The 22,611-nt window shown below is 38.8% G+C and overlaps 4 non-coding genes across 4 annotated transcripts; 3 read left to right on the top strand and 1 right to left on the bottom strand.

Moving 5' to 3' along the window:
* The first annotated feature begins 11,031 nt into the window (after nucleotides 1-11,031).
* Trnai-aau lies at nucleotides 11,032-11,105 on the top strand. The gene has a single exon. It is a non-coding gene; the product is annotated as a tRNA-Ile (tRNA).
* A 1,228-nt stretch (nucleotides 11,106-12,333) lies between these two features.
* Trnai-aau lies at nucleotides 12,334-12,407 on the top strand. The gene has a single exon. It is a non-coding gene; the product is annotated as a tRNA-Ile (tRNA).
* A 2,426-nt stretch (nucleotides 12,408-14,833) lies between these two features.
* Nucleotides 14,834-14,907, top strand: Trnai-aau. Its single transcript has one exon. It is a non-coding gene; the product is annotated as a tRNA-Ile (tRNA).
* Nucleotides 14,908-18,789: 3,882 nt separating this feature from the next.
* Nucleotides 18,790-18,863, bottom strand: Trnan-guu. The gene has a single exon. It is a non-coding gene; the product is annotated as a tRNA-Asn (tRNA).
* Between the last annotated feature and the right edge of the window lie 3,748 nt (nucleotides 18,864-22,611).

Raw genomic sequence — 22,611 nt, 5'->3', positions numbered from 1 at the left:
CTGATTTGTGTCATTCAATATATACAATCTATTAATAAGTAACATTCAGGAGGGTTATCACAAAGGAATGGTGCGATTAAGAACATGGTTTGAATTAAAACAGGATTACCTACTGTTTATTATTTTCGAATTTGTAATCGCAAACTGTTTTTTTATTTAATTAATAAATTTCAATAAACGCGCCCTTGGACGTCCGACAATAGAAAAACGCGACGTTGTCGGCATTAGTCTACTCCAAACGAAAGGCGCCTAGGAGACCACGGCTTGACATCCCATCCAACGGACGGAATGCTGCACTTGGAAGTGCCCTCCACAAGGAGGGGCAGCATCTGAAAAATCCTGTCAGCGCTGGGATTTGAAACCGGTTCAACTGGGTGGGAAGTCAAAACCCTTGGTCACCACAACAATCTGATTCCTCACTAATATTTGGGAAATAACACTTCATGAAATGGATGCATAAAGTACATGGGTTTATAGTTTATTTCACGATTGCATTTGATTTTCCGCTCTATGTCAACGCAGAACAGAGACTCAATCGTATCCCTTGGCAACCAAGTGTTTGTATATTTATTTTAACAATTTCTGTACCTAACTCAGTTTAGAAAGAAAATCACTTGCGCCTCTTAGCTTCCAATCTCCTCAATTATAACTAGAACTTTATACACCATTCATGCGCATTATGCGCAATGGATTCAAAAAAGGAAAGCAAAAAAATTGCTCCAAGCCGATTTCCTGTTGAGCATGAGCTACAATATGTGACATATTACACAGAAATGCACAGTTTAAATCATAAGGTGTAATTGAAGAAAATTAATAGTCACTCGTTTAATTTGGCCACGACTCAAGCACGTTTATTGTAGTTTTACACTCGTTTTACGTATCGTCATCGTGGCCTACTTCCCTGCTGCAAACTCAATAATTCTCCCCTAGAATAGACAATTTCCTCATTCACTACAGTACCCATTCCAGGATTTGCGGCTTGACCTAATTTGGTCTTTGAGCATACACGGGTCGGAACGTTGGATTGCCATGCTCTTTTGCATTACACTTGGATAGCTCCGTTCTACATGAGTTCCCAGAAGCATCTACCAGAAATTCAAATAAAAACTAATCCAATCCAGCGGAAATTCGCGTGCATAAAGTGCGTACATAATTTCTACATCGGTGCAAACTTTATAAAACCGCAACCGAATGAAATCAAGTCCTCATCAATTTCAGATCAGTCTGGAATTACAGAGACCTAGGTTCGACACCAGCTCAACCAAAATCATTTTTTATACGAAATTTCATCATTATATAATTAATAAATGTTCGCTTGACTTAGCATTTCATTGCTTTTCCAATAATATTCAACTCCACACTTAGGGCGAGAATAATATCAATCGCCGAATAGTACTGACCTACTGCTAACCACACTCACGTTTTTATGGAATAATTTCAAGCCAAAAAAATATATCTGGTCGGAAGAAGAGAAAAATTACCTAACATTGAAAGGTATAATCGCTAAAATATATAATTAAAACATTTCACATAATAGCATTCCAATTACCTTAAAATCCGATTAAACATCAAAAGAAAACGTGATAATTTGCAGCACATGAAGAGGTTGAAATTGAGTCACGTGGAGGCATCGCCTTTGACACAGGCGATGCATCATTGCTAGCATCACTAATCGTGGAGGCATAACACGATATAAAAACCCAAGAAGAATTCATCAGGTAAATGACGAACTTTTTTAAAAAGGGTAAGACAACCTAAGTATAATAAAATGATGAAAACATATGCTTATAACTTCACCTTGTTGCTTACCCTGAAGATGCGCGATCACTTCAAATGTTAATTGTCAAAAAATTTGGCTAATACTACCTAGGAATAGCGTAAGAATTTTTTGTCATTTGGTTTTGTTCAGTATTGAAAATTTCAAGTCGATCCGACAATGGTAAGTGGGTTAAAAATCGATTTTATGATTCCATCAATGAAACAGAAAAATAAAGTTAAGAACAAGCTCATAAACGGCGTAAATATATATTTTATTGATTGGGGAAATATATATCAATAACTGCGTTCGCATCGTAGGTATCGAAAACAATCACTGGCTTAATGTTCGAAATCAATTTAGACGAAGGTTGATTTCCTGTACACAAGGTTTTGAGGAAAAAAAAATGTAAAATTAGAAAAAGCTTGTTAAAAGAGGCAGCGAGGTATATACATATAATATAGGTGAATGAGCCCCTTATTGTCTTATGACATTGATTCCCTTTTATCCCAGCGGTATTAGATGTAGAAGACGTGAAATGGCTGAGAAAATCCTCGTAGAGGAGCATAAATTTCAAATTGCAGCGCCTTCCTAGCAACCTGTTTTTGCGACGAATCGATACGTACGAGGGTCTGACCTGAATTCCTCAAGAATGAAATAGGTCATCCGAACCGACACAGGTGCGTCCTGGTGACCTATATAAGCCTTCCCCGGGATTACGGAGCTAGGCAACACACAAAACAAAAGAAAAAAAGAAAACCTAGCGCGAATCTCGTACTCCGCCTCCGGCTAATGCAACACATTTACCTACCTCCTGCTCTTTTTGGTGTTCCACGGGGAGTTTGTATTCATCCGGGATCGTATATAGGTCGCAGAGGCGCTCACCAGCACAGATGTGCACCCTTAATCTGGGCGGATTCCTTTTTTTCGAGGGAATATCCAGACTAAGCCCATGGGGAATGATGCCAGTTTCAAACGAGGCTCGTAACGGTATCAATTTCAAGCACGCTGCTCTAGTTCCAAGGCAATTTCAAAACATCAAATGGTTTCGCAAAGATCGAGGAACGCTTCTAAATAGCAAGAAGTCTAAAGCACATATCCGCCACGTTTTAAAAGTGTAAAAAAAGGTAGCCAAGCATTTAGAATTCCAACAACAATTTGGATTTTAAAAACAAAAAGAGGGTAATATACGATAACATAATTTATAAATTAGAGAGAAAAATTAAAGCAAGTATCTGCGATTAGACTCTTAAAAGCTGGTGAATCGTCTTCAGCGAATCCTATAATATAAGTAAAAGATGAAAATTTATGAAAATAAATAACCATGGAATCGTATATAAATATATAATAAAATCTAATCGTAAATATATCATACATAATATATTCGTAAATTATAATAAATACATACTAATATCATTTACAAGATTCAATCGATGAAACAGACCAAAAGAAGAATCTAGTTAAGAAAAAGCATGTGAAATGAGGTAAACAGCGAGATATATAACGATGTTTATAGAAATAATATAGATGAGTGAGGCCCTTGCAGACGTACTCAGACCTAGTAATTCAACTCGAAGGTGTGCGGGTAGAGCTCACCCTAGGCTTACAAAGTAGTAGCCACAGACGTGTGTTACCATTCATTCAGGTTGGCGGGCTAGTTTCATAACCCCAGGCTTCGAGGAATCACGTTTATTATTACAGTACGTTTTTTATCTGATATTTCGAAAAATCTCCGTTATTACTGCACCTACAGTGATAAATGAGGTATCATTTTAAATGTTGACTCACCGTCTTCTGACGAAAAATACAATCTCAATCTCAAATTCCACTATTTCCGAGGAAAAAATGATTTGCGATTTTACATTGTCGAGCGAGTAGAATTTTCCATTTCGGATTTCGGACTTGAGACTTCGACATTTGCATATCTGGAATCTCCATGGTAAACCTTATTTTCCACGTAACCCACTTGATTTATTCATAATTTAATTCCGAAAAATATCCTGCACGAAGAAATTCATTGTCGCCATTTTTGTGTGGAGCATACGATTTGCATTTTCTGGGTCGATTACACGCTCGACGAATATCGACTCCACACATTATTTTTAAATTGAGTTCGCACTTTCCGTGATATTTATGCTTGTGTTCCAGAGACTCATAACGAAAAAGTTAAGACGACAACATTGTTACAGTAGATTCCGTTTAATGGGTCCACCGATTACTTGGGGCAACCGCTTAATTGGGGCAGATATTGAAGAACAGAACCCAATAGAGGAATTATTATTATTATAGTATTCTACCGATTAAGGAATATCCCAGAAAATTCTCCGCTTATTTGGGACAGCATGCCGCTTTATTGGGCCATGAGTCGGCGACATAGACTCTATACTCGCGACTAAATTAAAAATTTTTGTTTTCAGAATACTATTTTTTTATTTTCCTCCTTTTAAATATTTTTAACTAAATTGTTATAAATCTTAAAAATGATAATAAATTAACTAAACTCGCTGATTTATTAATCAAATTAATAGTTTAATAAACTCATATTGGATCATAAATATTTTTTAGTCTTCTTTCTATCATTTCAACGTTTGTTTATGCTCATATACAGGATAGCTCGCCTAATTGGGGCAGCTGCTTAGTTGGGGTAAAGTGCACAAGTCCCGATATGTCCCAATTAACAGGAATCTACTGTATTTCTAATATTATTTCGATGCCTCCACTGCAAAAACGCTTAACAATCGCCCATCGAAACAAATCCGCTCAAACAGTACTACTATGGCTTCTAGATGAGCGGATTAGATTCGGTGGGTGATTATTGAGCGTTTGTGCAGTGGGGATATCGATTTATGTGCAGCATACGATTTGCATATTTATATATATTCAATTATGGGCACGACCCGGGTTTCGTTACTTGGTTACATCGTCAGGTTACGAATATCCAAGGGTTACAGGTTACATCCAAGTTACGAAACCCGGGTCGTGCCCATAGTTAAATAACAGTGAACCTTACAAAGTTTTTATTTCTTTATTTCCAATATGGTGAGGTTTCACAAAGTAAAGCCTGAAGTTATCAGCCTTATTATACATTACTATGCTAAAGCAACGGTTATGGTACGGTGAACTCTGATAAAAAGTAAACAAATTGTGAATTTTAAAATAAAATTTATGCACTTGAATTTTGAGAGGGAACAAGTCGAGGTCGGCCACGCCACTGAGTAAACATGAACACGTATAGCGCATGTTCACATTAAAAATACATAGGTGACCTATTTTCTCAGAATACTCCGCTGTAGGCACGATATACAGACACACATACCGCTCCCTTATTAATTCTACCTCGTGCACCTCCATGTCACTAACCAAGCCGAAGCACTCACCGTCGTCAATGGGAACCAGCGAAAAGAGGTGAAGATGCATTTAAAAAAGACAAGAAAAAAATAAAGTTAAAAAAACGGAACGAAAGAATCCAAGCTCGCTCTCTGCAGGAGAGGTTCACTTCGTTTTTTTAAATTCATTTTTATTTTTATTTTCGCCCTTCAGTCTCGTATCTTTTTTCTACCTCTCATTTTTTTCATCTCTACACCCTTGGCTCTCGAGAGAAGTGAAAGAATGAATAAAATATAATAACTTCGCACCTTTGGGGACTTCGTGCCTCGTGCACTCGTTAAAAAAAAACGCCATAACCCCCTACTTACTCTTCCCGCATGTTATATACCATGACCCCACTCCATTATATACAACGTTTCCTTCCCCACCTTGTACCCACGGCTTTGAAGGCCTTCCTCCTGAATAGGGTTTCATGCCGTGCGATTCTGAAAAGCTGCACGTTCCTCTTCTTACATTTTAGTTGTGATCACTTATTTTTTTCGACATCCGCGACGGTGCATATGAATTTTTCTTTCCTACCCTTACCCTTATGCACTATGGGTCTAAAAAATGTTCCTAACAAACAGAGTGGCTCAGTTTATGCTCCCAGACGAATTTTGCTATTCTCTATTGTTGCATTTTATTGAAAATCCACGAATAAAAAATAAATTACAATGCATATCCTGCAGGACCTTTTAGCTTTATAAAAGTTATTTTCCCTAGAATTTAGGAAAAGCGATCAAGTTTCCATGGACGTTATTTCTGATACAAGGCGATCAAGCATGGCCAACGAAATGACGTCTTGTGCATATTCTCTGAATTAGTAAGCAAGAATAAGTATACAAGTGCATTTTTTGATGATCTATGGATATTTTCAAAGTTAACGATTCAACGACAAAGACACGGTTTATTCGTTCCTGTACGGAAGAAGATGGGACCACCCAAAATTTATTGTGATTCTAATCAAAGAAAATATAAAACGTGCCCGGCATTTTATAATGGTAAGTAATCTGACCAGTTTCTCCAACGAGCTCTATCCAGGGAGAGAATACAGAAACGTTTCATGTAATTTTTGGAAACAGATTCCAGTGATGATACCTACATTTTTGAGATTACATGACAAAATATAACAAAGTCACTTCATTGTTAGCTCTAGTATTCTTTTTAAATAGGTGCTCCATCAGTGGCGTAACTAAGAATACGCTTCGGAGGGGGTGAGATGGCCTGAGGTGGGGCCCACCTCCCTCCCAAGCAATGGGGGGACCGGAAAAACGTTTGAAAAATGACATACCCGAAATACATTTTACATCATTTTGTCACTTAAAATTTCACTTAAAGTAGATGCAGTTATTATCAGTCAAAACTATACAATATCTTTAAATATTATTTTGTTTCTCTGAGGCTTCAGGGAGGGGATCTATCCCCCTTATCCCCCCATAGTTACGCCACTGCGCTCCATAATTATATCGATAAAATTCATATCTCGTGCTCAAAAGCTGTAATTCAAAAAACAAATCTCCCATATATTTACTGCCCTAAAATCAATCAAAACAATTTTACACCGGCCTAATCGTATTCAAAATAACATGATCTCATGCATTACCGGATTGCCTGAAATCGAAAACTCATCATTCAATCATGAAAAATATATAATCTTGGTTAAATTATTACGAAGGCTTCCGCGGTTAGTTATTTGGTGATGGTTTTCCGGGTTTACACCGCGTTGATACGCGGTGTAAACCCGGAAAACCATCACCATATAATCTTGGTTGTTTACCAGACACCCTATAGAGGATGATGATGTAATTTGATGTAGTACCATGTAATATATTTATGCACTGTAAATTCAAATGCTGTGTGCGCAAAAATGGTTCTGTGTGCGCCTGACCTTTTTGTATGATGATGATACTGTCAGTAGCCAATAAATTGGACAGATCTTAAGTTCTAACATGAATAAAAATCCTGTAGAAAATATCCGCGAACTGCAAATGTTAACCAAATCTTCGAAGAGCCCTTGCACTTTGAAAATATGGAGTTTTTCACCCACCATTCTTAACGATTTATTTTTATTTTTCTGTTGCCCCAAGTTATGCATACATCCCTCTCACTTGAAGCACCTTTATTTTCTAATATCTGAACCTTGTTAAAATTAAAATACCCTAACTTGGGACATTAAAGAAGGTACGGTATGGTATTTGAAGGAGGCAACCGACAGCTGAGGCCATTTGCGCCATCAGGGAAGGATAGGTAAGGAAGGGTGGAGAGAAACCCGGCGTCAGCATCAGCCTGCTGTAAATGAAAGGCAACAAGGGGACCACGGCTTAACGTCCCATCCGACGGACAGTGTTTGTGCTTGAAATTTCCTCCTCACAACATTCAAGCAGGGATCGGGCAGTCTCTGATTATTCTCTGCCACCGCCGGGATTTGAAGTCTGAACCCGAGACCACGGCGTGGGAAGCTTACACTCTAGCCACCACACCAACCCTGAAGAATTTTTATCTATTTTTAACAGTAACGATTCAGGGGAAATCAAAATTTGACTAGGAAAAATTATTTTTAGTTTTTTATTATTTGTGTATTTATTTCACATGTAAACTATTGAACTAAAAATAAGAAATGTTGTTTTCATCAGGGTAGCCAACCTGAAAAAGCAAAAAGTCCCTTTTTGTCCCGAGCAAGGTCCCTGTCCCAAAAATAGGCTACTGACTGTAGTCACAAAACAGGTTCTCTTTGATGACTACCTTAAGTTTATTTAGTATGCATGTATTCAAGTTCCTATATTCTACCTTTTTGTTATTTTGGAAGTAACGAAACAAATTATTCATTGTTATTTTTACCATGATATCTCCCTCTGTCGATAGCTTTCAAATGAAACCTATAGATTCGGCTTCAACTTTGTGAAAATTCACTTTGAAAGAATATAAACACGCTATGTAAATTTTCACTGAATTTATTTGCTGGGACGACGCGTGTCGACCACCTAACCAGCCTCTCGAGAATGACGCCTTAGCGTCGAAACTCTTCGCACCAGCAAATAAATTCAGTGAAAATTTACCAAGTGCGTTTATATTCATTCAGCTTTCAAATGATTTCAATTAGATTCTTCCTGAATCGGAGATGCTATACTCGTGGTTTATATTGAACGTTTGAGTGCATATTTGGCTGAGTGTACAGCTCTATTTCTTGAATTTCCATTTTCGTGAATACTTCGAGGCAGATGTCGAAGAATACCTGGATCAGATCCAGGGGGCTGGGAGAATGGCGAAAGGGCTCGCATTGTTCAGAAGCGATTTCTTGAAAGAGATACATTCTTTCATTAATATGAAAACATCCCCGCTCCTACCCGAGTTCCAGTTTTTTTCTATACAGAAGAGTGGAGGCAAGGTATTTGAAAAAAAGTAAAACATGAATATCGACGACTCGGTAGCGTCATATATTTCTTTTGAAGTTCCAAGATATATTCCAAGGATCGTACCATTCTTTCATTGAGATTAATTAAAGGTAAGCTACAGTAAGATCAAAAGGGTTGTCATACCTCGAAAGCATTCTTGGTTCTTAATGTTGTCTCTTAAAAAGATAGGTTCTTCCACGTACTTTTATTCAAAATATTTCATCGCAGTAGCTACCTTTAATATTTCGATCAAGTCATTCGTCGACCAGCTCAACGTTTAATAGTATCCCCCAGAATTTTGTGCAAAAGCCTCGCCTTAACCCAAAAGGCTGTCATGTAGTTGTAACGTCGTGTCCATGATGCTTGGCGTAATTAATTATGCACTGATGTTAAAATTGTTTTTTTGTTATTTGTATGCACATTTGTATTTATTTCGGTGTTTTGGAGTTGAGGGCGCTATGGTGATGAGGAGTAAACAGGGATTGTTAGAGAGAGAGACATTTTGGACAGAGGGGATGAAATAAAGCACTTAAGAGTATAAGTGATTATTATTGTCTGAGAAGAAAAAAGGTTGCGACATCACAGTAGTATAAACGAATCCTTTTAATTCCAATAAGTACATAACAAAAATACTCGTGAAACCTTTTCAATCCATTAGAGAATTCATACCGTTGAAAATAGCACTCTCTTGCTGGAGCCTAGAAACTTATGAGGGAGTGTACGAAAAGTTTTATATGCATTACAGGTTGTATCGATAACATACAAATACTCAGAGTACTTGTAACATGCATCTTGTACTAGCAATGAAAAACGGGATCTTTCGGATGTTCAAATCGTCCGTCAAAATTTGATGCATGGTGAAAGTGTTTTTTAACCGTTCACTCATCGTTCTTAATGTTAAACGACGGTCTGAGCTCACAAGAGCCCTCACACTTCCAACGTTTTCGTTTGTTTTTTAAATTGAAGGTCTTCCTAAGCGAGTTTCATCTTCAACGTGTTGTCGGCCTTCTAAAAATGATTTGTGCCAGTGGAAAACTTGTGCTCTTGACAAGCTATGTTACCAATTGGCCAGTTTCAACTTTTCAAAAGTCGCACTCCTGGATTCATCAACTTTAATAAAATACTTCATCGCGCAGCGTAGCTCTAAATTCTGATGCTACATTGTTGTAACACACAACAAAACACAGCTTCACTGATGGCGCTGTCAAAAATAATTTGTTAGCTGTAAGGAGTTGAAACTCGCACTGAGGAAGTGGAAGACATTACACCAATCCGTGTCGTATACTAATACAGGATATTTCACGCGAAATCTGAAATACCTCAGGAGGTTATAGAGGAGATAATTTTAAGCATTTTTTGTCCATAAACATGGGGTCACTACTCCTTAGTTACTGAGCTATGGCAACGCAAACTTATTTTAGGATACACTTAGCTGTTACCATGAAAACTGATTTTCTCGGGTATCCAGCCTTTTCTACAATAGGGTGGTTTCCTATTATTTTTTTATTGCCTAAATCGAAAGATTATTACTCCTGGAGTACGTATTTCACGCTTTTAGATTTTTAAATGACGATATCTATTTTTCGCGATTAAATGAAAAGTGAAAATTTTCAAGCGCGCGAAAACGCGACGCGTTAGCATGAATGCCGGGAAATCTCTCCGTGTGACGTATTTCTGGTTCCCGCCCTGTGAGGTGACCTTGAGGCGAGTTTAGCGCTAATACGACGCAGGCTGCTAGCGGCTAGCCTAGTACCCTGCTGGCTGGTAGTGCATGGCTTAAATAAGGATTATTAATAACTTATCAAACGAGGAAAACTTTCCGACCTTAGCCAGTTTTAATAAGTGATTGTTAAGACATGTTTCCCTGAGCTTTGCGCCTCATGCATGCAATGGTAACCTCAGACGACGTATAACTCCTATCTTCTCGTATAGAAACTAGGTCCCTGTGACGTCACGTGGAGTGGCATCGCATGGGCGCCAATCTGGCCCTTTTCAAATGAGGATAAAAATGGACCATTGCCATTCGTCTAACCCGGTATTTCTAAAACCAAATAATTTGTATATTATGAATACACTAATGGTGGGTAACGAATCGCAATCAATGCCTTTCGTTTTCTTTGATGAAGGAAACCACCCTATTCATTCAATACTCTGGATTTTTAAGGGCATAAAATAATTAAGGTTGGACGAAAAAGGGCGATTACAATGGTCTGAAACTATTAATTATTATTAATCTCTCATTAATCTCAAAATGGGTGAGATTGCGCAAACGTATAGTTGGCACCCGCTCAAAGCTATCGTTTTATTAAGCTAACATATAAATTGTTTCAGACAAATAAAATAGCTCATTTTCGTCCACTTCGAAGTAAGCCGGACTCCTCCTTAAATTCACGACATGGTAACGGTATCACGGTCGAGTTTGGATGACCGTGGGTGGAAATGATTGTGTAATAAAGAACATGAAGGCTGGGATTATCTTCATCTTAGTCTTTTTATATCTTAAACCTCTACACAATTGGCCCATTAGCTCAGTTGGTTAGAGCGTCGTGCTAATAACGCGAAGGTCGTGGGTTCGATCCCCCCATGGGCCAATTATTTTTCCATCTTCGCAGAACGTACTAGACAACCCTTTTTCAAGAAAAAGATAAGGAAGCATTCTAAGACATTTTAGTTTAAGAGTTGGAAGTCCATAACGATAGCTTCAAAACTTCTTTCCAACAGGCCAGAGGTATGTTGCATTGCTCTATGTAGTGCAGTGACCCATTTTTTTACCTTCCTACATCGTATATTAGCAAATGCTGAGTCTATGTTTAAAAAAATACTGTTATAGTCGTTTATTTATTGAAAAAATAGCTTTTTTCACAAGTTTGCCGTTCTTTAACTTTGCTGTTAATTCAATTAATACATTTTACGATGCTTAACACCTTGTGTAAAGGTCACTAAATATACTAAATCTGAGAGAAATCAGTAATGTTGGGTTTAGTGTTGTGCTTAACTCACATGGGATAATCCTATGGCCTGAGGGTGCTTGAAATTCTGATTAAATCGAATAGTTTCCCACTTTGATAGCGTTTCCTTGGTGATAATTATTTTTTCTATGGCAAACTCAAGCGCTAGAGAACTTTTATAGAAGATGAGGTGATTTCCGTCTTAAGGAACTGAGTGTTATCATCGTCGGTATAGTTATTATTATCTCCTAATAGTACACTATGGCTACTCACGGTCTCAATTAGAACGTTATTTCCCAGAATAGTCCGTAAGTACACTTACAAAGAAGAGATGAACGGGGAGATACTAAAATCTAGTAAATCCGTAATGTAATACTCAATAATTGTCAGCGCTGCTACACAATGATATTATCTGCTGCAAAATTCCATTCCCCGAGTTTGAGGACAAATATCTCAGAGACAACTTTCGATTTTAAAACGAAAAAAAAACGAATTAAAGCCCTTTATATCATGCATTGACTGATTGAATATATAATTTCCTTATGCAATTAATAATTTCAGTGAGTGCTCATAAACGGATTTTCAGTTCATTTTTCTTGTCGCCGCACCGATACATTGAATTTACGGCTTAGTAGCAACTAAATGAATAGCGAAATAAAACGCCTCCTGTGAGCATGAATTTTGACGCTGTTACGATCATTTTTATTTTATTTACATGAACAAATACGAAAACGGGTTATATTCCAATTGGCGCACCCGACGAAATTCTTCTTCTATTTAAAACGAGCATGGAAATGATTGCGTGACACAAAAAAATGATGGCTGGGCTAGGATGTTTTTGATACTTTTATAATTCCAAATTATCACATCAGGCCCATTAGCTCAGTTGGTTAGAGCGTCGTGCTAATAACGCGAAGGTCGTGGGTTCGATCCCCCCATGGGCCAGTTATTTTTTCATTTCATCATTAACCGCTGGAAAACCTTTTTTCAAGACGAGATGATTTCCGACTCATGGGAACGAGTGACTGTCATTACTATTATTTCTATTTAAGTATTCTGCCAATTAAGTAGGTTTCCATGGAGTGCTTGAGAAGAATTCTGGGAGCCTCCTTTCCTTCAAGCATACTCCCTTTCCTAAAATCCTATTATTTTCCTTCCCCTCCCTCGTTTGTCTAGCATTCTACCCTCACACACTGTTTTCGTCATCCCCTCCCAGCTCATTAATCACTCTAATCAAACCTTTTGTTTCCTCCGTATATCATCTAAAAGCTGCCTCACCTCATCCACCATGTCCGGCTTCGTCGTTCACCATGGTTACAAATATCGCCCGGAACTTGACAGACAGTAAAATTTGAACGCAAACTTAATGAAAGGGAAAAACCAAATACAAGGAGATAATTGAGACTGCTTGGTAATGCCAAGGGTCATTACAGAGGGAAATACAATCTCTGTAACCAGTATTACGATTTACTTCGCAGCCACCTACAGGATGAGAACTAGGCGTTCTCCCATGGCTGTGCTTAAACTGACTTTTTTCGTAGAAAACACTTATCTCCTTCCCGCAGAAGACATTGATATAGCCGGTGAAAAAGTCTTTTCCATGCGTGAGGGAAGTTAAGGCCGTTTTACACGGTACATGGAATTGCGCAATCTGACGTACGTGCGAAGGCGCAATCAAAATTGCGTCGTGTAAAGCGGTGAATTGCTAGAACACGTGCGAGAATGCGTGGATGCGAGACGTCAAAATAGCGCCCTGTTCTAATTTCGTTCATGCATTCGCGCAATTCCGCGCCATCTTAGAAATTAATGCAGCTCTAACCTGCGCAATTCCGTGCCCCGTGTAAAACGGCCTTTATAGCTGTCCTCTCGATTGAAGTTTCTAGGCAAGTTCAGTTTGGTAGATTGGTTACCTGGTGGTTTCTATAGCTTCTCGGATATACAATTCCAACCTAAATATGATGGGGAAGCTGTCGTCATCAGCCATCAAACAACGTGGTGAAAGCCTGGAAAACATTATGGCGTAATTCGGTACCACTCTGGATTTCCTATATTTACATAGTGACCCTTCAAACCACCTACAGAAGCGTTTGGCAGGGGGTGTACCTAAACCAACATGCAACCATCGCCAACATTCATCATGCACAACATCTATGTGAATTAAAAATTACTTCCACGAGCATGCAAGACGCAAAAATTTACGCTACGATTGCGTCGCAACATGTACGCTGCGTATGTCGCATCCAACCAGCAGAATACGCCATTATTTGACGGATCCTCGGTTTCCCATGGTCGTTAGTTTAAATTTATTTCAGAAATGACCAGTGGTGTCATGGTGTCGCAACGGTCCGGAACTCCGTTACGGCACTGATTAGGAAAATAAATAGTAGTCAAAGAAAACTTTCATCAATTTTGGTACCTCAAAATTTCTAAGATATACATTCGTAACTAAACAAAATTTAAATATTGATTAAACAAAGGCATATACATTTTAAAACAAGCAGACGTAACTAATAAAAAAACAGATGCATATTTCTCTTGTAAAAAAGTTACAGAAAGTGTGTTCCGGCACTGCTAATTTTGCCATGACACCACTGGAAAAAAACCTTAAGTTTACTCCATTATTGACCACTCTGGAATCTTTATTAATAAGTTTTTTTAAATTACTTTCTCTCCGCAAATAATGAATTGCTGACTTCCCTTTGTTATTACTCCCTATCGCCCTCAAACAATAAGTCCCCAAAACCACCCTTGACCGTTACCACATTCCCTCTCCCACTAGTAGTTAACTGAATCTATGCCATGACGTCATCACATATTTAACTATATAGTTAGAAACTAAAATGTAAAGAGATATTCTCAGCAGGTAGCTGCATAACAGGGAACTTGAGTTGAGAGATATTGTAGCGCGGCGTATGCGACACGCATGTTATGAGATTAATTTATACCCTACATAATAAGACAATCTGCCTATGAACCTAGAATGAGCAAAGTATGCTGTTCGAAATAGTAGAAAAATACAGAAACATGCATAAAGTAATGCATAAGTTAGTAAGCTACAATACCATTCATGGTGCTTCAATTTAGCTCTACACAGTGGTTCCGACATTTCATTAAATAAATCAGAATACAAAATAACAAACATAAACGAAAAGGAATACGGAAGAGTAGAAGAAGACCAAGTATGACTGGCGAACTAACACAGTCCACGATTATAACTACACCTAAACGAGTCGCATTTATATACGGTCACGGTATCACAGTCGAGTGTAGAAGGCCGTGGGTGAAAATGATTGTATGATAAGGAATATGAAGGCTGGGATTATCTTTTTGCTTCTTTTATACAGTCTTAGACAACGTACACGTTCATGACTGGCCCATTAGCTCAGTTGGTTAGAGCGTCGTGCTAATAACGCGAAGGTCGTGGGTTCGATCCCCCCATGGGCCATTAACTTTTTACCAGGTCATCCTCATCGTAATGGAGAACCTTTTTTAATAAAGATAATGGCGTGTACTGAGACATTTAAATAGCATTCGAAAACGTTAAATAAAATCATTTGGGCTATGTCTCTCTAGAGCTGGTACCTTTCTCAAGGGAATCTCATGGAAATTAGATTCCATTGAGAAAGCGACCCAAAAATTGACGTAGCCCGGGCGACATAGTCCAAAAGTTTTAATTTAACAAGACGAGTAACCGCGAAAGTTTTAACGAAGAATCAGTGTTCGAAAAGTTTTATATTTCAGGTTGTGCCGATAACGCAAAAAATACTGACTGAACTTGTAACAAGTATCTTGTGAGCAATGAAGAACCGGACAATTTTCAAGTCCAGTCCGCTAGACTAGTACAACAAGTTATGCTTGACAAATTTTGGTATGGGGTGGTTTCCTATTATATTTTCATTGCCTAAATCGAGAGATTATTACTCCTGGAGTACATATTAAACGCTTTTAGATTTTTAAATGACGATATCTATTTTTCGTGATTAAATGAAAAGTGAAAAATTTCAAGCACGCGAAAACGCGACGGCTAAGATTGAATGATGGGAAAAGCCCGCGTGACGTCTGGCTGCTGGTGTGTGAGGCCACCTGGGTGCGAGGCTATGAATGCCACTACGATGCAGGCTGCTAGTAGGTAGCAGAGTACCCTGATAGCAGGTAGCGCTTGGCTTAAATAAGGATTATTAATACCCTATCAAACGAAGGAAACTTTCCGACCACAGGCAATTTTAATAAGTGATTATTAAGAAATGTTTCCCCGAGCTCTGTTCCTCATGCATGCAATGGTAGTCTCAAACGATGTAAAACTCCTATCTACTCGTATAGAAACTAGGTCCCTGTGACGTCACGTGGAGTGGCATCGCATGGGCACCAATCTGGACTTTTTCAATTGCTGTTAAAATTGACCATTAACATTCGTCTAAACGGGGATTTCTAAAACCAAATGGTTTGTATATTATAAATACACTAATGGTGAGTAACGAATCGCAATCAATGCCTTTCGTTTTCTTTGATGAAGGAAACTACCCTAAGATAACGCTCAACAGTCACGTCAAATAAGCCTTTATGTTGACCAAACACGAGCTCCATTTATCTGCCCTAATTCCCAGTGGCCCAGACCGCAGCTAGACACACAGTAGAGCAAAACTCCCCATCCCCTGTGCTTGCTCTCCTGTATACCTCTCTCAGACTCGTCATTGATCGGGTGACTCCAGAACTCGCACGCCGCCGTGTAATACTAATCCGCGTTTTGTGGCTGAGTATCGTCAAACAGGGTGGAGCGTCGCCTTAATCTCGCCCGACCGTAATGAGCGGTTCATGAATCATGAAGTCATATTGACGCATGGATGTAGACCGCTAAAGCATTCGACTATGAATCCCGACTCGTAGTTGTGGACGTAGGGTGATTCATAGAGAAGGCCACAGTCCGCTCCTAAAGGCCGATGTGTTCGGTGAGTGATCATGTTAAATGGTCATGCCATCGTTCACGGAATCATATGAGCCAAAACAGCACATGTTCTAAGTTTCATTGAATGATCATGCGCATGACGGTACATACGCGAATTTTTCCGTTGTATAAGACACTGTCTCCGGTGTCACTTTGTGGAACTGCTTCATCATAAAATAAAAATACTTTGTTCTATTCCACACATACACAGCACGATATGCATGGTATGCAGAAACCCGGGTCGTACTATTTAAAATAAAGTGTGGAATAGTAAGACCCGGGTTTCTGCATATCGTGCTATCATCAGGTGATCATAGCATTATATGCATGGTATCTACATCTACATCTATATAATACCCCGCAAGCCGCCTAAAAGGCGTGTGGCAGGGGGTGTTAGGACACCAGCCGTTTACAGCTTAAAAAAATGAAGTACTCTAACGAGGTTGGTACTAGCGTTTATTAAAGTCCTTTATGGTTCGGGGGAAAAACGAATTCCCATATCTATCCGTTCGGCAAAACATCTCTCTTAATTTATCGCTTCTATCGGACCCTCTGTGTCGATCTTAAAGATATCCATTCTCAATTGTTCAAGCAATCTAAGCCTAGCGCGCAGCCTCCGAGTCTCCAATGGCTCCCAGCCTAATTCGCTTAACATCTGCAGAAATCATCTATGCATCGGTATGCAGAAATCCGGGTCGTACTGTTTAACATAAAGTGTGGAATAGAACAAAGTATTTTTGTTTTCCGTTATACACGGCGAATGATTTCATTCGCATGATCGTTCGGTATGATCATTAGCATTTTCATTTAGCAGGTTCATTCGCATGATCATTCTGGGTGTGAATAGGCCTTTAGAGGCTTGATTCATGTTGCCACTTACGGCGCATTTTAATCGGTTTTTCTCAAACGTCTGCAGCGAGAAGATGAGTGCGATCCATATATACTCAATTTTTGCGATAGAGTATTTTTCGCTCGGCAGGAAAACACTGAAAAAGTATGAATCTTCAAAATTTCAGCCAACAGCCCATTTCATGTGTCATTTTTCCGTGAAATTCGGTTCGCTCTGGATGTAAGCATTTTATCTAGGCTTAGAAGCGAAATAAAAATAAAAAGACTGTATTGAGTCTAGGATAATAAATTTATGCCACCTCATAATCGGTCAACAATCCTAAGATTGGTCTGACGCAGCTCTCCACTCAGTTCTCCTATCAGCTAATCTTTTCACAGCTACTTATTTCTTCTCTCTCATATCCTTCTTTAACTGTTCCATATATTTCATTCGAGGTTTTCCTTTTCCGTTCTAACCATCTACTTGTCCCTTAAATGTTGTCTTCATCAGGCCGCTACGTCTCAAGATGTGGTTGGTAGTTCCGTCTGCTTGTTAAGGTTTTCATTAGTCTTCTGTTCCCTCATACTTATCTTAGGAATTCCTCATTGCTAACTCGGTCAATCCATTTGATTCTAATCATTCCTCTGACCATCGAAATAATTAACTAGCATATCTGATTGACAGATTGACCACTACTACAAAGTGTCCTGCGAGGTTACTTATCGCCGAGTGCAGTTCAATGTTCCCATTCGATAAAAGTCGGCAATCTATGAGTAATAACACGCGCCATTTCGTGAACAAACGATAAGCAACCAGCGATGCGATGAAGAATGTTGATTTTAATACTTCTTGGTCCGATGCCCTTTGCATTTGACTAGCCCCGGAGGCCGGCCATTTTTTTTACTCGGAAGCTACAAGTATACCATTAAACTCACACAACTCGAGAACTAATGCATGTTTGTTGCATGAGCATACGTGTTTTTATAATGAACATATATTTTAATGCATATGTGTTTATTTATTCTTTGCAAGAACAATAACTTGGTCAAACAGTCCAAAATAATTTCGTAGAGGGGAGTGACAAATCATAATACAAGAACACGTAAAAATACGTGACCGGATCACTACCGCTGGATGAGGAAACAAGTAATTTTACGTGAAGGGACCACAATGTGTTAATGCGTGCGAACGAGCCTGACGATGAAAAACTTACCAAAATAAGTAACACAATTACTCCTTAAAATTAGTCACCAAATTCTGGTCCAAAAAATCGACCTTCCGTTGAAATATGACCACACCATACTTACAACAGCATCGCCATCATTTCCATTATTTACTCTAAATACTTATAGTTAACTGGAGACTAGCGAGGTACAGACGCGAAATGCTTTTGATAATCAAGCTAATTTGATATATTCAAACATGCTAAAAATCAATTTCTGTAACCGAAAAGCTTCTCTTTCCCAAGTACTGATTCAGCAATCGGTAAACGGTCTTGAAAATGCCTTATCGAATGTAAGAAAACAAAGCGGAATTTTCTGAAACAGAAAAAAAACCGCCCCCGGGTGGGCTCGAACCACCAACCTTTCGGTTAACAGCCGAACGCGCTAGCCGATTGCGCCACGGAGGCTGGTTAGAAATACAAGGATTACAACCTACTTCATCCCAAGGGAGTATGAGATCATTAAGAAAGGAGCAAGAAGCCAAGGTGAAGGGGAGGCTTCAGCCACCAGAAATTGCGACTACTCGCGGTCTGCGGAGATCACAATTCCAGGGGAATCTACCCTTTCACACGCCATTGGTCGATATATGCTAACATTCATCAGGCCTGCCAAAAAGTTACATTGGTTTTTAACTTTTAGCATCATGCGAACGAAATATACGGCAAAAATAACGAAATTGATGTATTTTCAATGCGTGCGAATATACAACAAATAACCAGTATGGGCAACCTACACACTTACCTAGACCCGCTGAAGAAAATTTATGGCAACCTGCCTGTTAAGAGGGTATCCTAAAACCACTCGAGGGACATTACCCAAAGGCAATGATCAAAGAAATCGGATTTTAATCGGTGATTAGTTCGACTATCTTTGTTGTACACTCCAGAATTATTTTACTCTTGAAACTCATTTTGATAGATCTTAAGTAGATCCATGTATTTTTGGAACATTTTTTTATCTATATATTTCGCCGCAAACTACGCATTATTTCTATGTATTAACCACAGTCGGTATGGTTCATGATGCATTTACGTTGGGAATATTAGTAATTTTTTTTATCACTGCAATATCCCCAATACCCACTATTAACCATAGTCGGTATAGTTCTTGATGCATTTACGTAGGGAATATCAATAATTTGATATGATCTCTGAACCACAGTTGGTATGGTTCATGATGAATTTACGTACGAAATATCGATAATTTACTTTTCATTTATGAAATATACCCATTCGGCATTCGCAAATTATTTTCCTTTATGGATTTATTTATAGAGAGAGGCTTCCTTCATTTAGAGAGCTTCCCTTATTTTTTCATCGGACGACGTCCAATTTGCACCTTTGTGAGATGCACGCATTTCGTGCTCAACGATATTGGTTTATTGACCTTTCTGTGTGTAATCATATGTCATCAAAGGCGAGATTTATAGCGCAATTAGCCTTCACAATCATTGCATACTACTTCATTTGGTATGCTACTTGATTCGCATGTTCACTTTTAAGTGATTTTTGGATCGTGCGGGCTGAACTAAGTGCCTTATTATTAATAGAGTATTCTACCGATTAAGGTAGGTTTGCATGGAGTACTAAAGAAGTGATCTGGGAGCCTTCCTTTCCTTCCGTTACCGCCTTCTTCAATTCACTATAAGGCCTACTCCCCTTCAATCTATCCAAAAATCCTACTCTTTTCCTTCCCCTCCCTCGTTTCCATAACATTATACCCTCTAACACCTTTTTCAACATCCCCTCCCCGCTGAGTACTCCCTCCATCCATACCTTCTGTCTCCTCCGTATCTCATCCAAAAGCTGCCTCTCCTCACCCACCATATCCAGCACTTCGTCGTTCCTTTTCCTCTCCGTCCATTTCACCCTCTCCATTCTTCTCCATACCCACATCTCGAATGCCTCCAATCTTCTCTCGTCTTCTTTCCTCAGTGTCCACGTTTCCGCACCGTAGAGAGCTACACTCCAAATCAAACTCTTCACTAACCTTTTCTTTAAACTCTTACATAACGATCCTCTAAGAAGCTCCTTCCTGTTCATGAACGCCTCCTTTCTTAGTTTTCAAAAATTTTAATTAAAAAAAATCATCTTTTTTCATTTCTCGTTATCAGGGAATTTACTCCATTTTGTTAGTTGCCATTTTTCACTAATGTAAGGGTAATCCGTAACATAGTTATGAGTATCGTAACATTAACTTTTAGAAGATCAAGGGTTGTAGTGGGCTAGTAGGTAGTGCACCAGGTATATAGCTTTAGTGTCTGGTTTAATGGGTAAATTATTAATAAAATATGCTTGCAATAGTAAAGTAACCTCTACCTTGGAGTGAGCATATATTTACTGAAAAAAACCACTTATCTACGGTGAGTAGGTAACTAAGGATGCCTAAAGGATTGAGGGAAACTAAATTTCCTAGAGAAGCAAAAGTGACGCCACAAACTTCGTCCTAAAACTTTTAACACTGACTGTACGCGTGTGTCATGAATACTTAAAAAAAACAGCTTGGATATTTTATTTCTAGCGAAGTACTTTCCAGATGCCTTGGGAAGGCCCCTTGACCACACAAGTCGATTGAAAATTCTGAATCCACCAAACTTTTCATGAGATACCAAAACGTCAAGAAAAGACAAATGTTTTGGTGTAGAATAAAAACTTTTGGGCTATGTAGATGCGTCAATTTTTGGGTGGCCCCAACGTTTCGCGACCGATACTGGTCGCTTTCTCAAGGAATTCTGAAGGGGCGGGAATTTATATTAAGGAAGCAAATATTGTTGCCAAAGTTAAAGTTTTAAACAGACACTCGTCAGAGAAGCCATAGAAATATCTAAAGAGGAGAAGAAAAATTTCAACTGGGACACCGGCCTTAAAATTAGCCGTACTTGGCAACCCGTAATCAGCAAAAACAATCAACAATCAACTCCTCCAACTTCCCGCTCTCCCACCCCCCCACCACCTGACACGGATACCTGCATGTATGAATTCAAATTCCCACCTCTTCAGAATCCCTTGAGAAATCGACCAGCATCCGTCGGGAACGTTGGGGCCACCCAAAAATTGACTGGGCGACACAGCCCAAAAGTTTTTATTCAACATGACGAATACCCGTGAAAATTTTAACGAAGAAATGTTTAGGTTGCAAAGTGAGCATCGGAAATTCCTACATATTGTTCGCGTCTCGAAAATGTATCGTAAAACAAATAATATAACATTCTTGAAGGATGTCCACACTCAGGATCCATTCTAGTATTAAGCCAGCACCAGCTGGCGAGAAACGTAGCAGGCCATAAGCGGAAGTGTCTTCAACTATTCCAACTCCAAGAAGAAAACAAGTAAAGAAAATGCCTGTGGGGATAATTATGTGTCCTGCACTACAATTTGTCTTTTTCCGTTCTTTTTTTTTTGGAATCGCGTCGTTCCGGAAACTTTTCCACTTCTGTTCTCGTAAGAAAAAGGAAATAAAACTCTCGCAAAAAAAAGGCACGCGCAACACAGGAAGAGTTCGCCCACTCGGAAAAATATTATCACTGCAACCGTCTTCCTTCCGCCAGTTGTTGGCCGAATTGAAAGCGTCGCTGTTATATATGTACACGTATGTTTGTGTACCTACTACGGAAGTTTGTACTGCACCATATTGCACAAGAATCCACGAAGCCTCCGAGCCCCAGCGCTGGACTTTATTATAATACCGTTTTCCTCCACCCACTTGGCTAACGACCTGTTTCCTTGCCAGAGGAAAAAATCGAAGATGGAAAAAAATCTTCGGGGAACTCCGGAGACTCAAGGCAAAGCCAACTTTAAGAGAGACGAATTACACACTATTTTCATGGAAATTACCAAACATACGAATTTAATTGAACTTCATCGAATTAAGTACATAAAATGATACCCTCTCATTGCTATATTTTCTGGAACTCGCATTAGAAAATCCACATCATAGTCTCACTTCCGTACTTGTAAATGCGTAGGTAAAATTTCAATTACTGAAAGAAAATACATGTCTTAGAGATAAATTACACATGCATGATTTACCATAAAAATAATGCTAAAATAAAATTTGCACGCGTCACTGGAGTATATCTCTATATTACAATCAAACAATACTGTAAATGAAGACAATCGGATCAAAAAGCTGGGAAAAGTATTAGCTCAATGCGTA

Source organism: Ischnura elegans, chromosome 9 (assembly GCF_921293095.1).
Source record: "Ischnura elegans chromosome 9, ioIscEleg1.1, whole genome shotgun sequence".
Lineage (NCBI taxonomy): Eukaryota > Metazoa > Arthropoda > Insecta > Odonata > Coenagrionidae > Ischnura > Ischnura elegans.
Note: the sequence above shows the minus strand (reverse complement) of the source record. Positions and strands in the feature narration are given on the sequence as shown.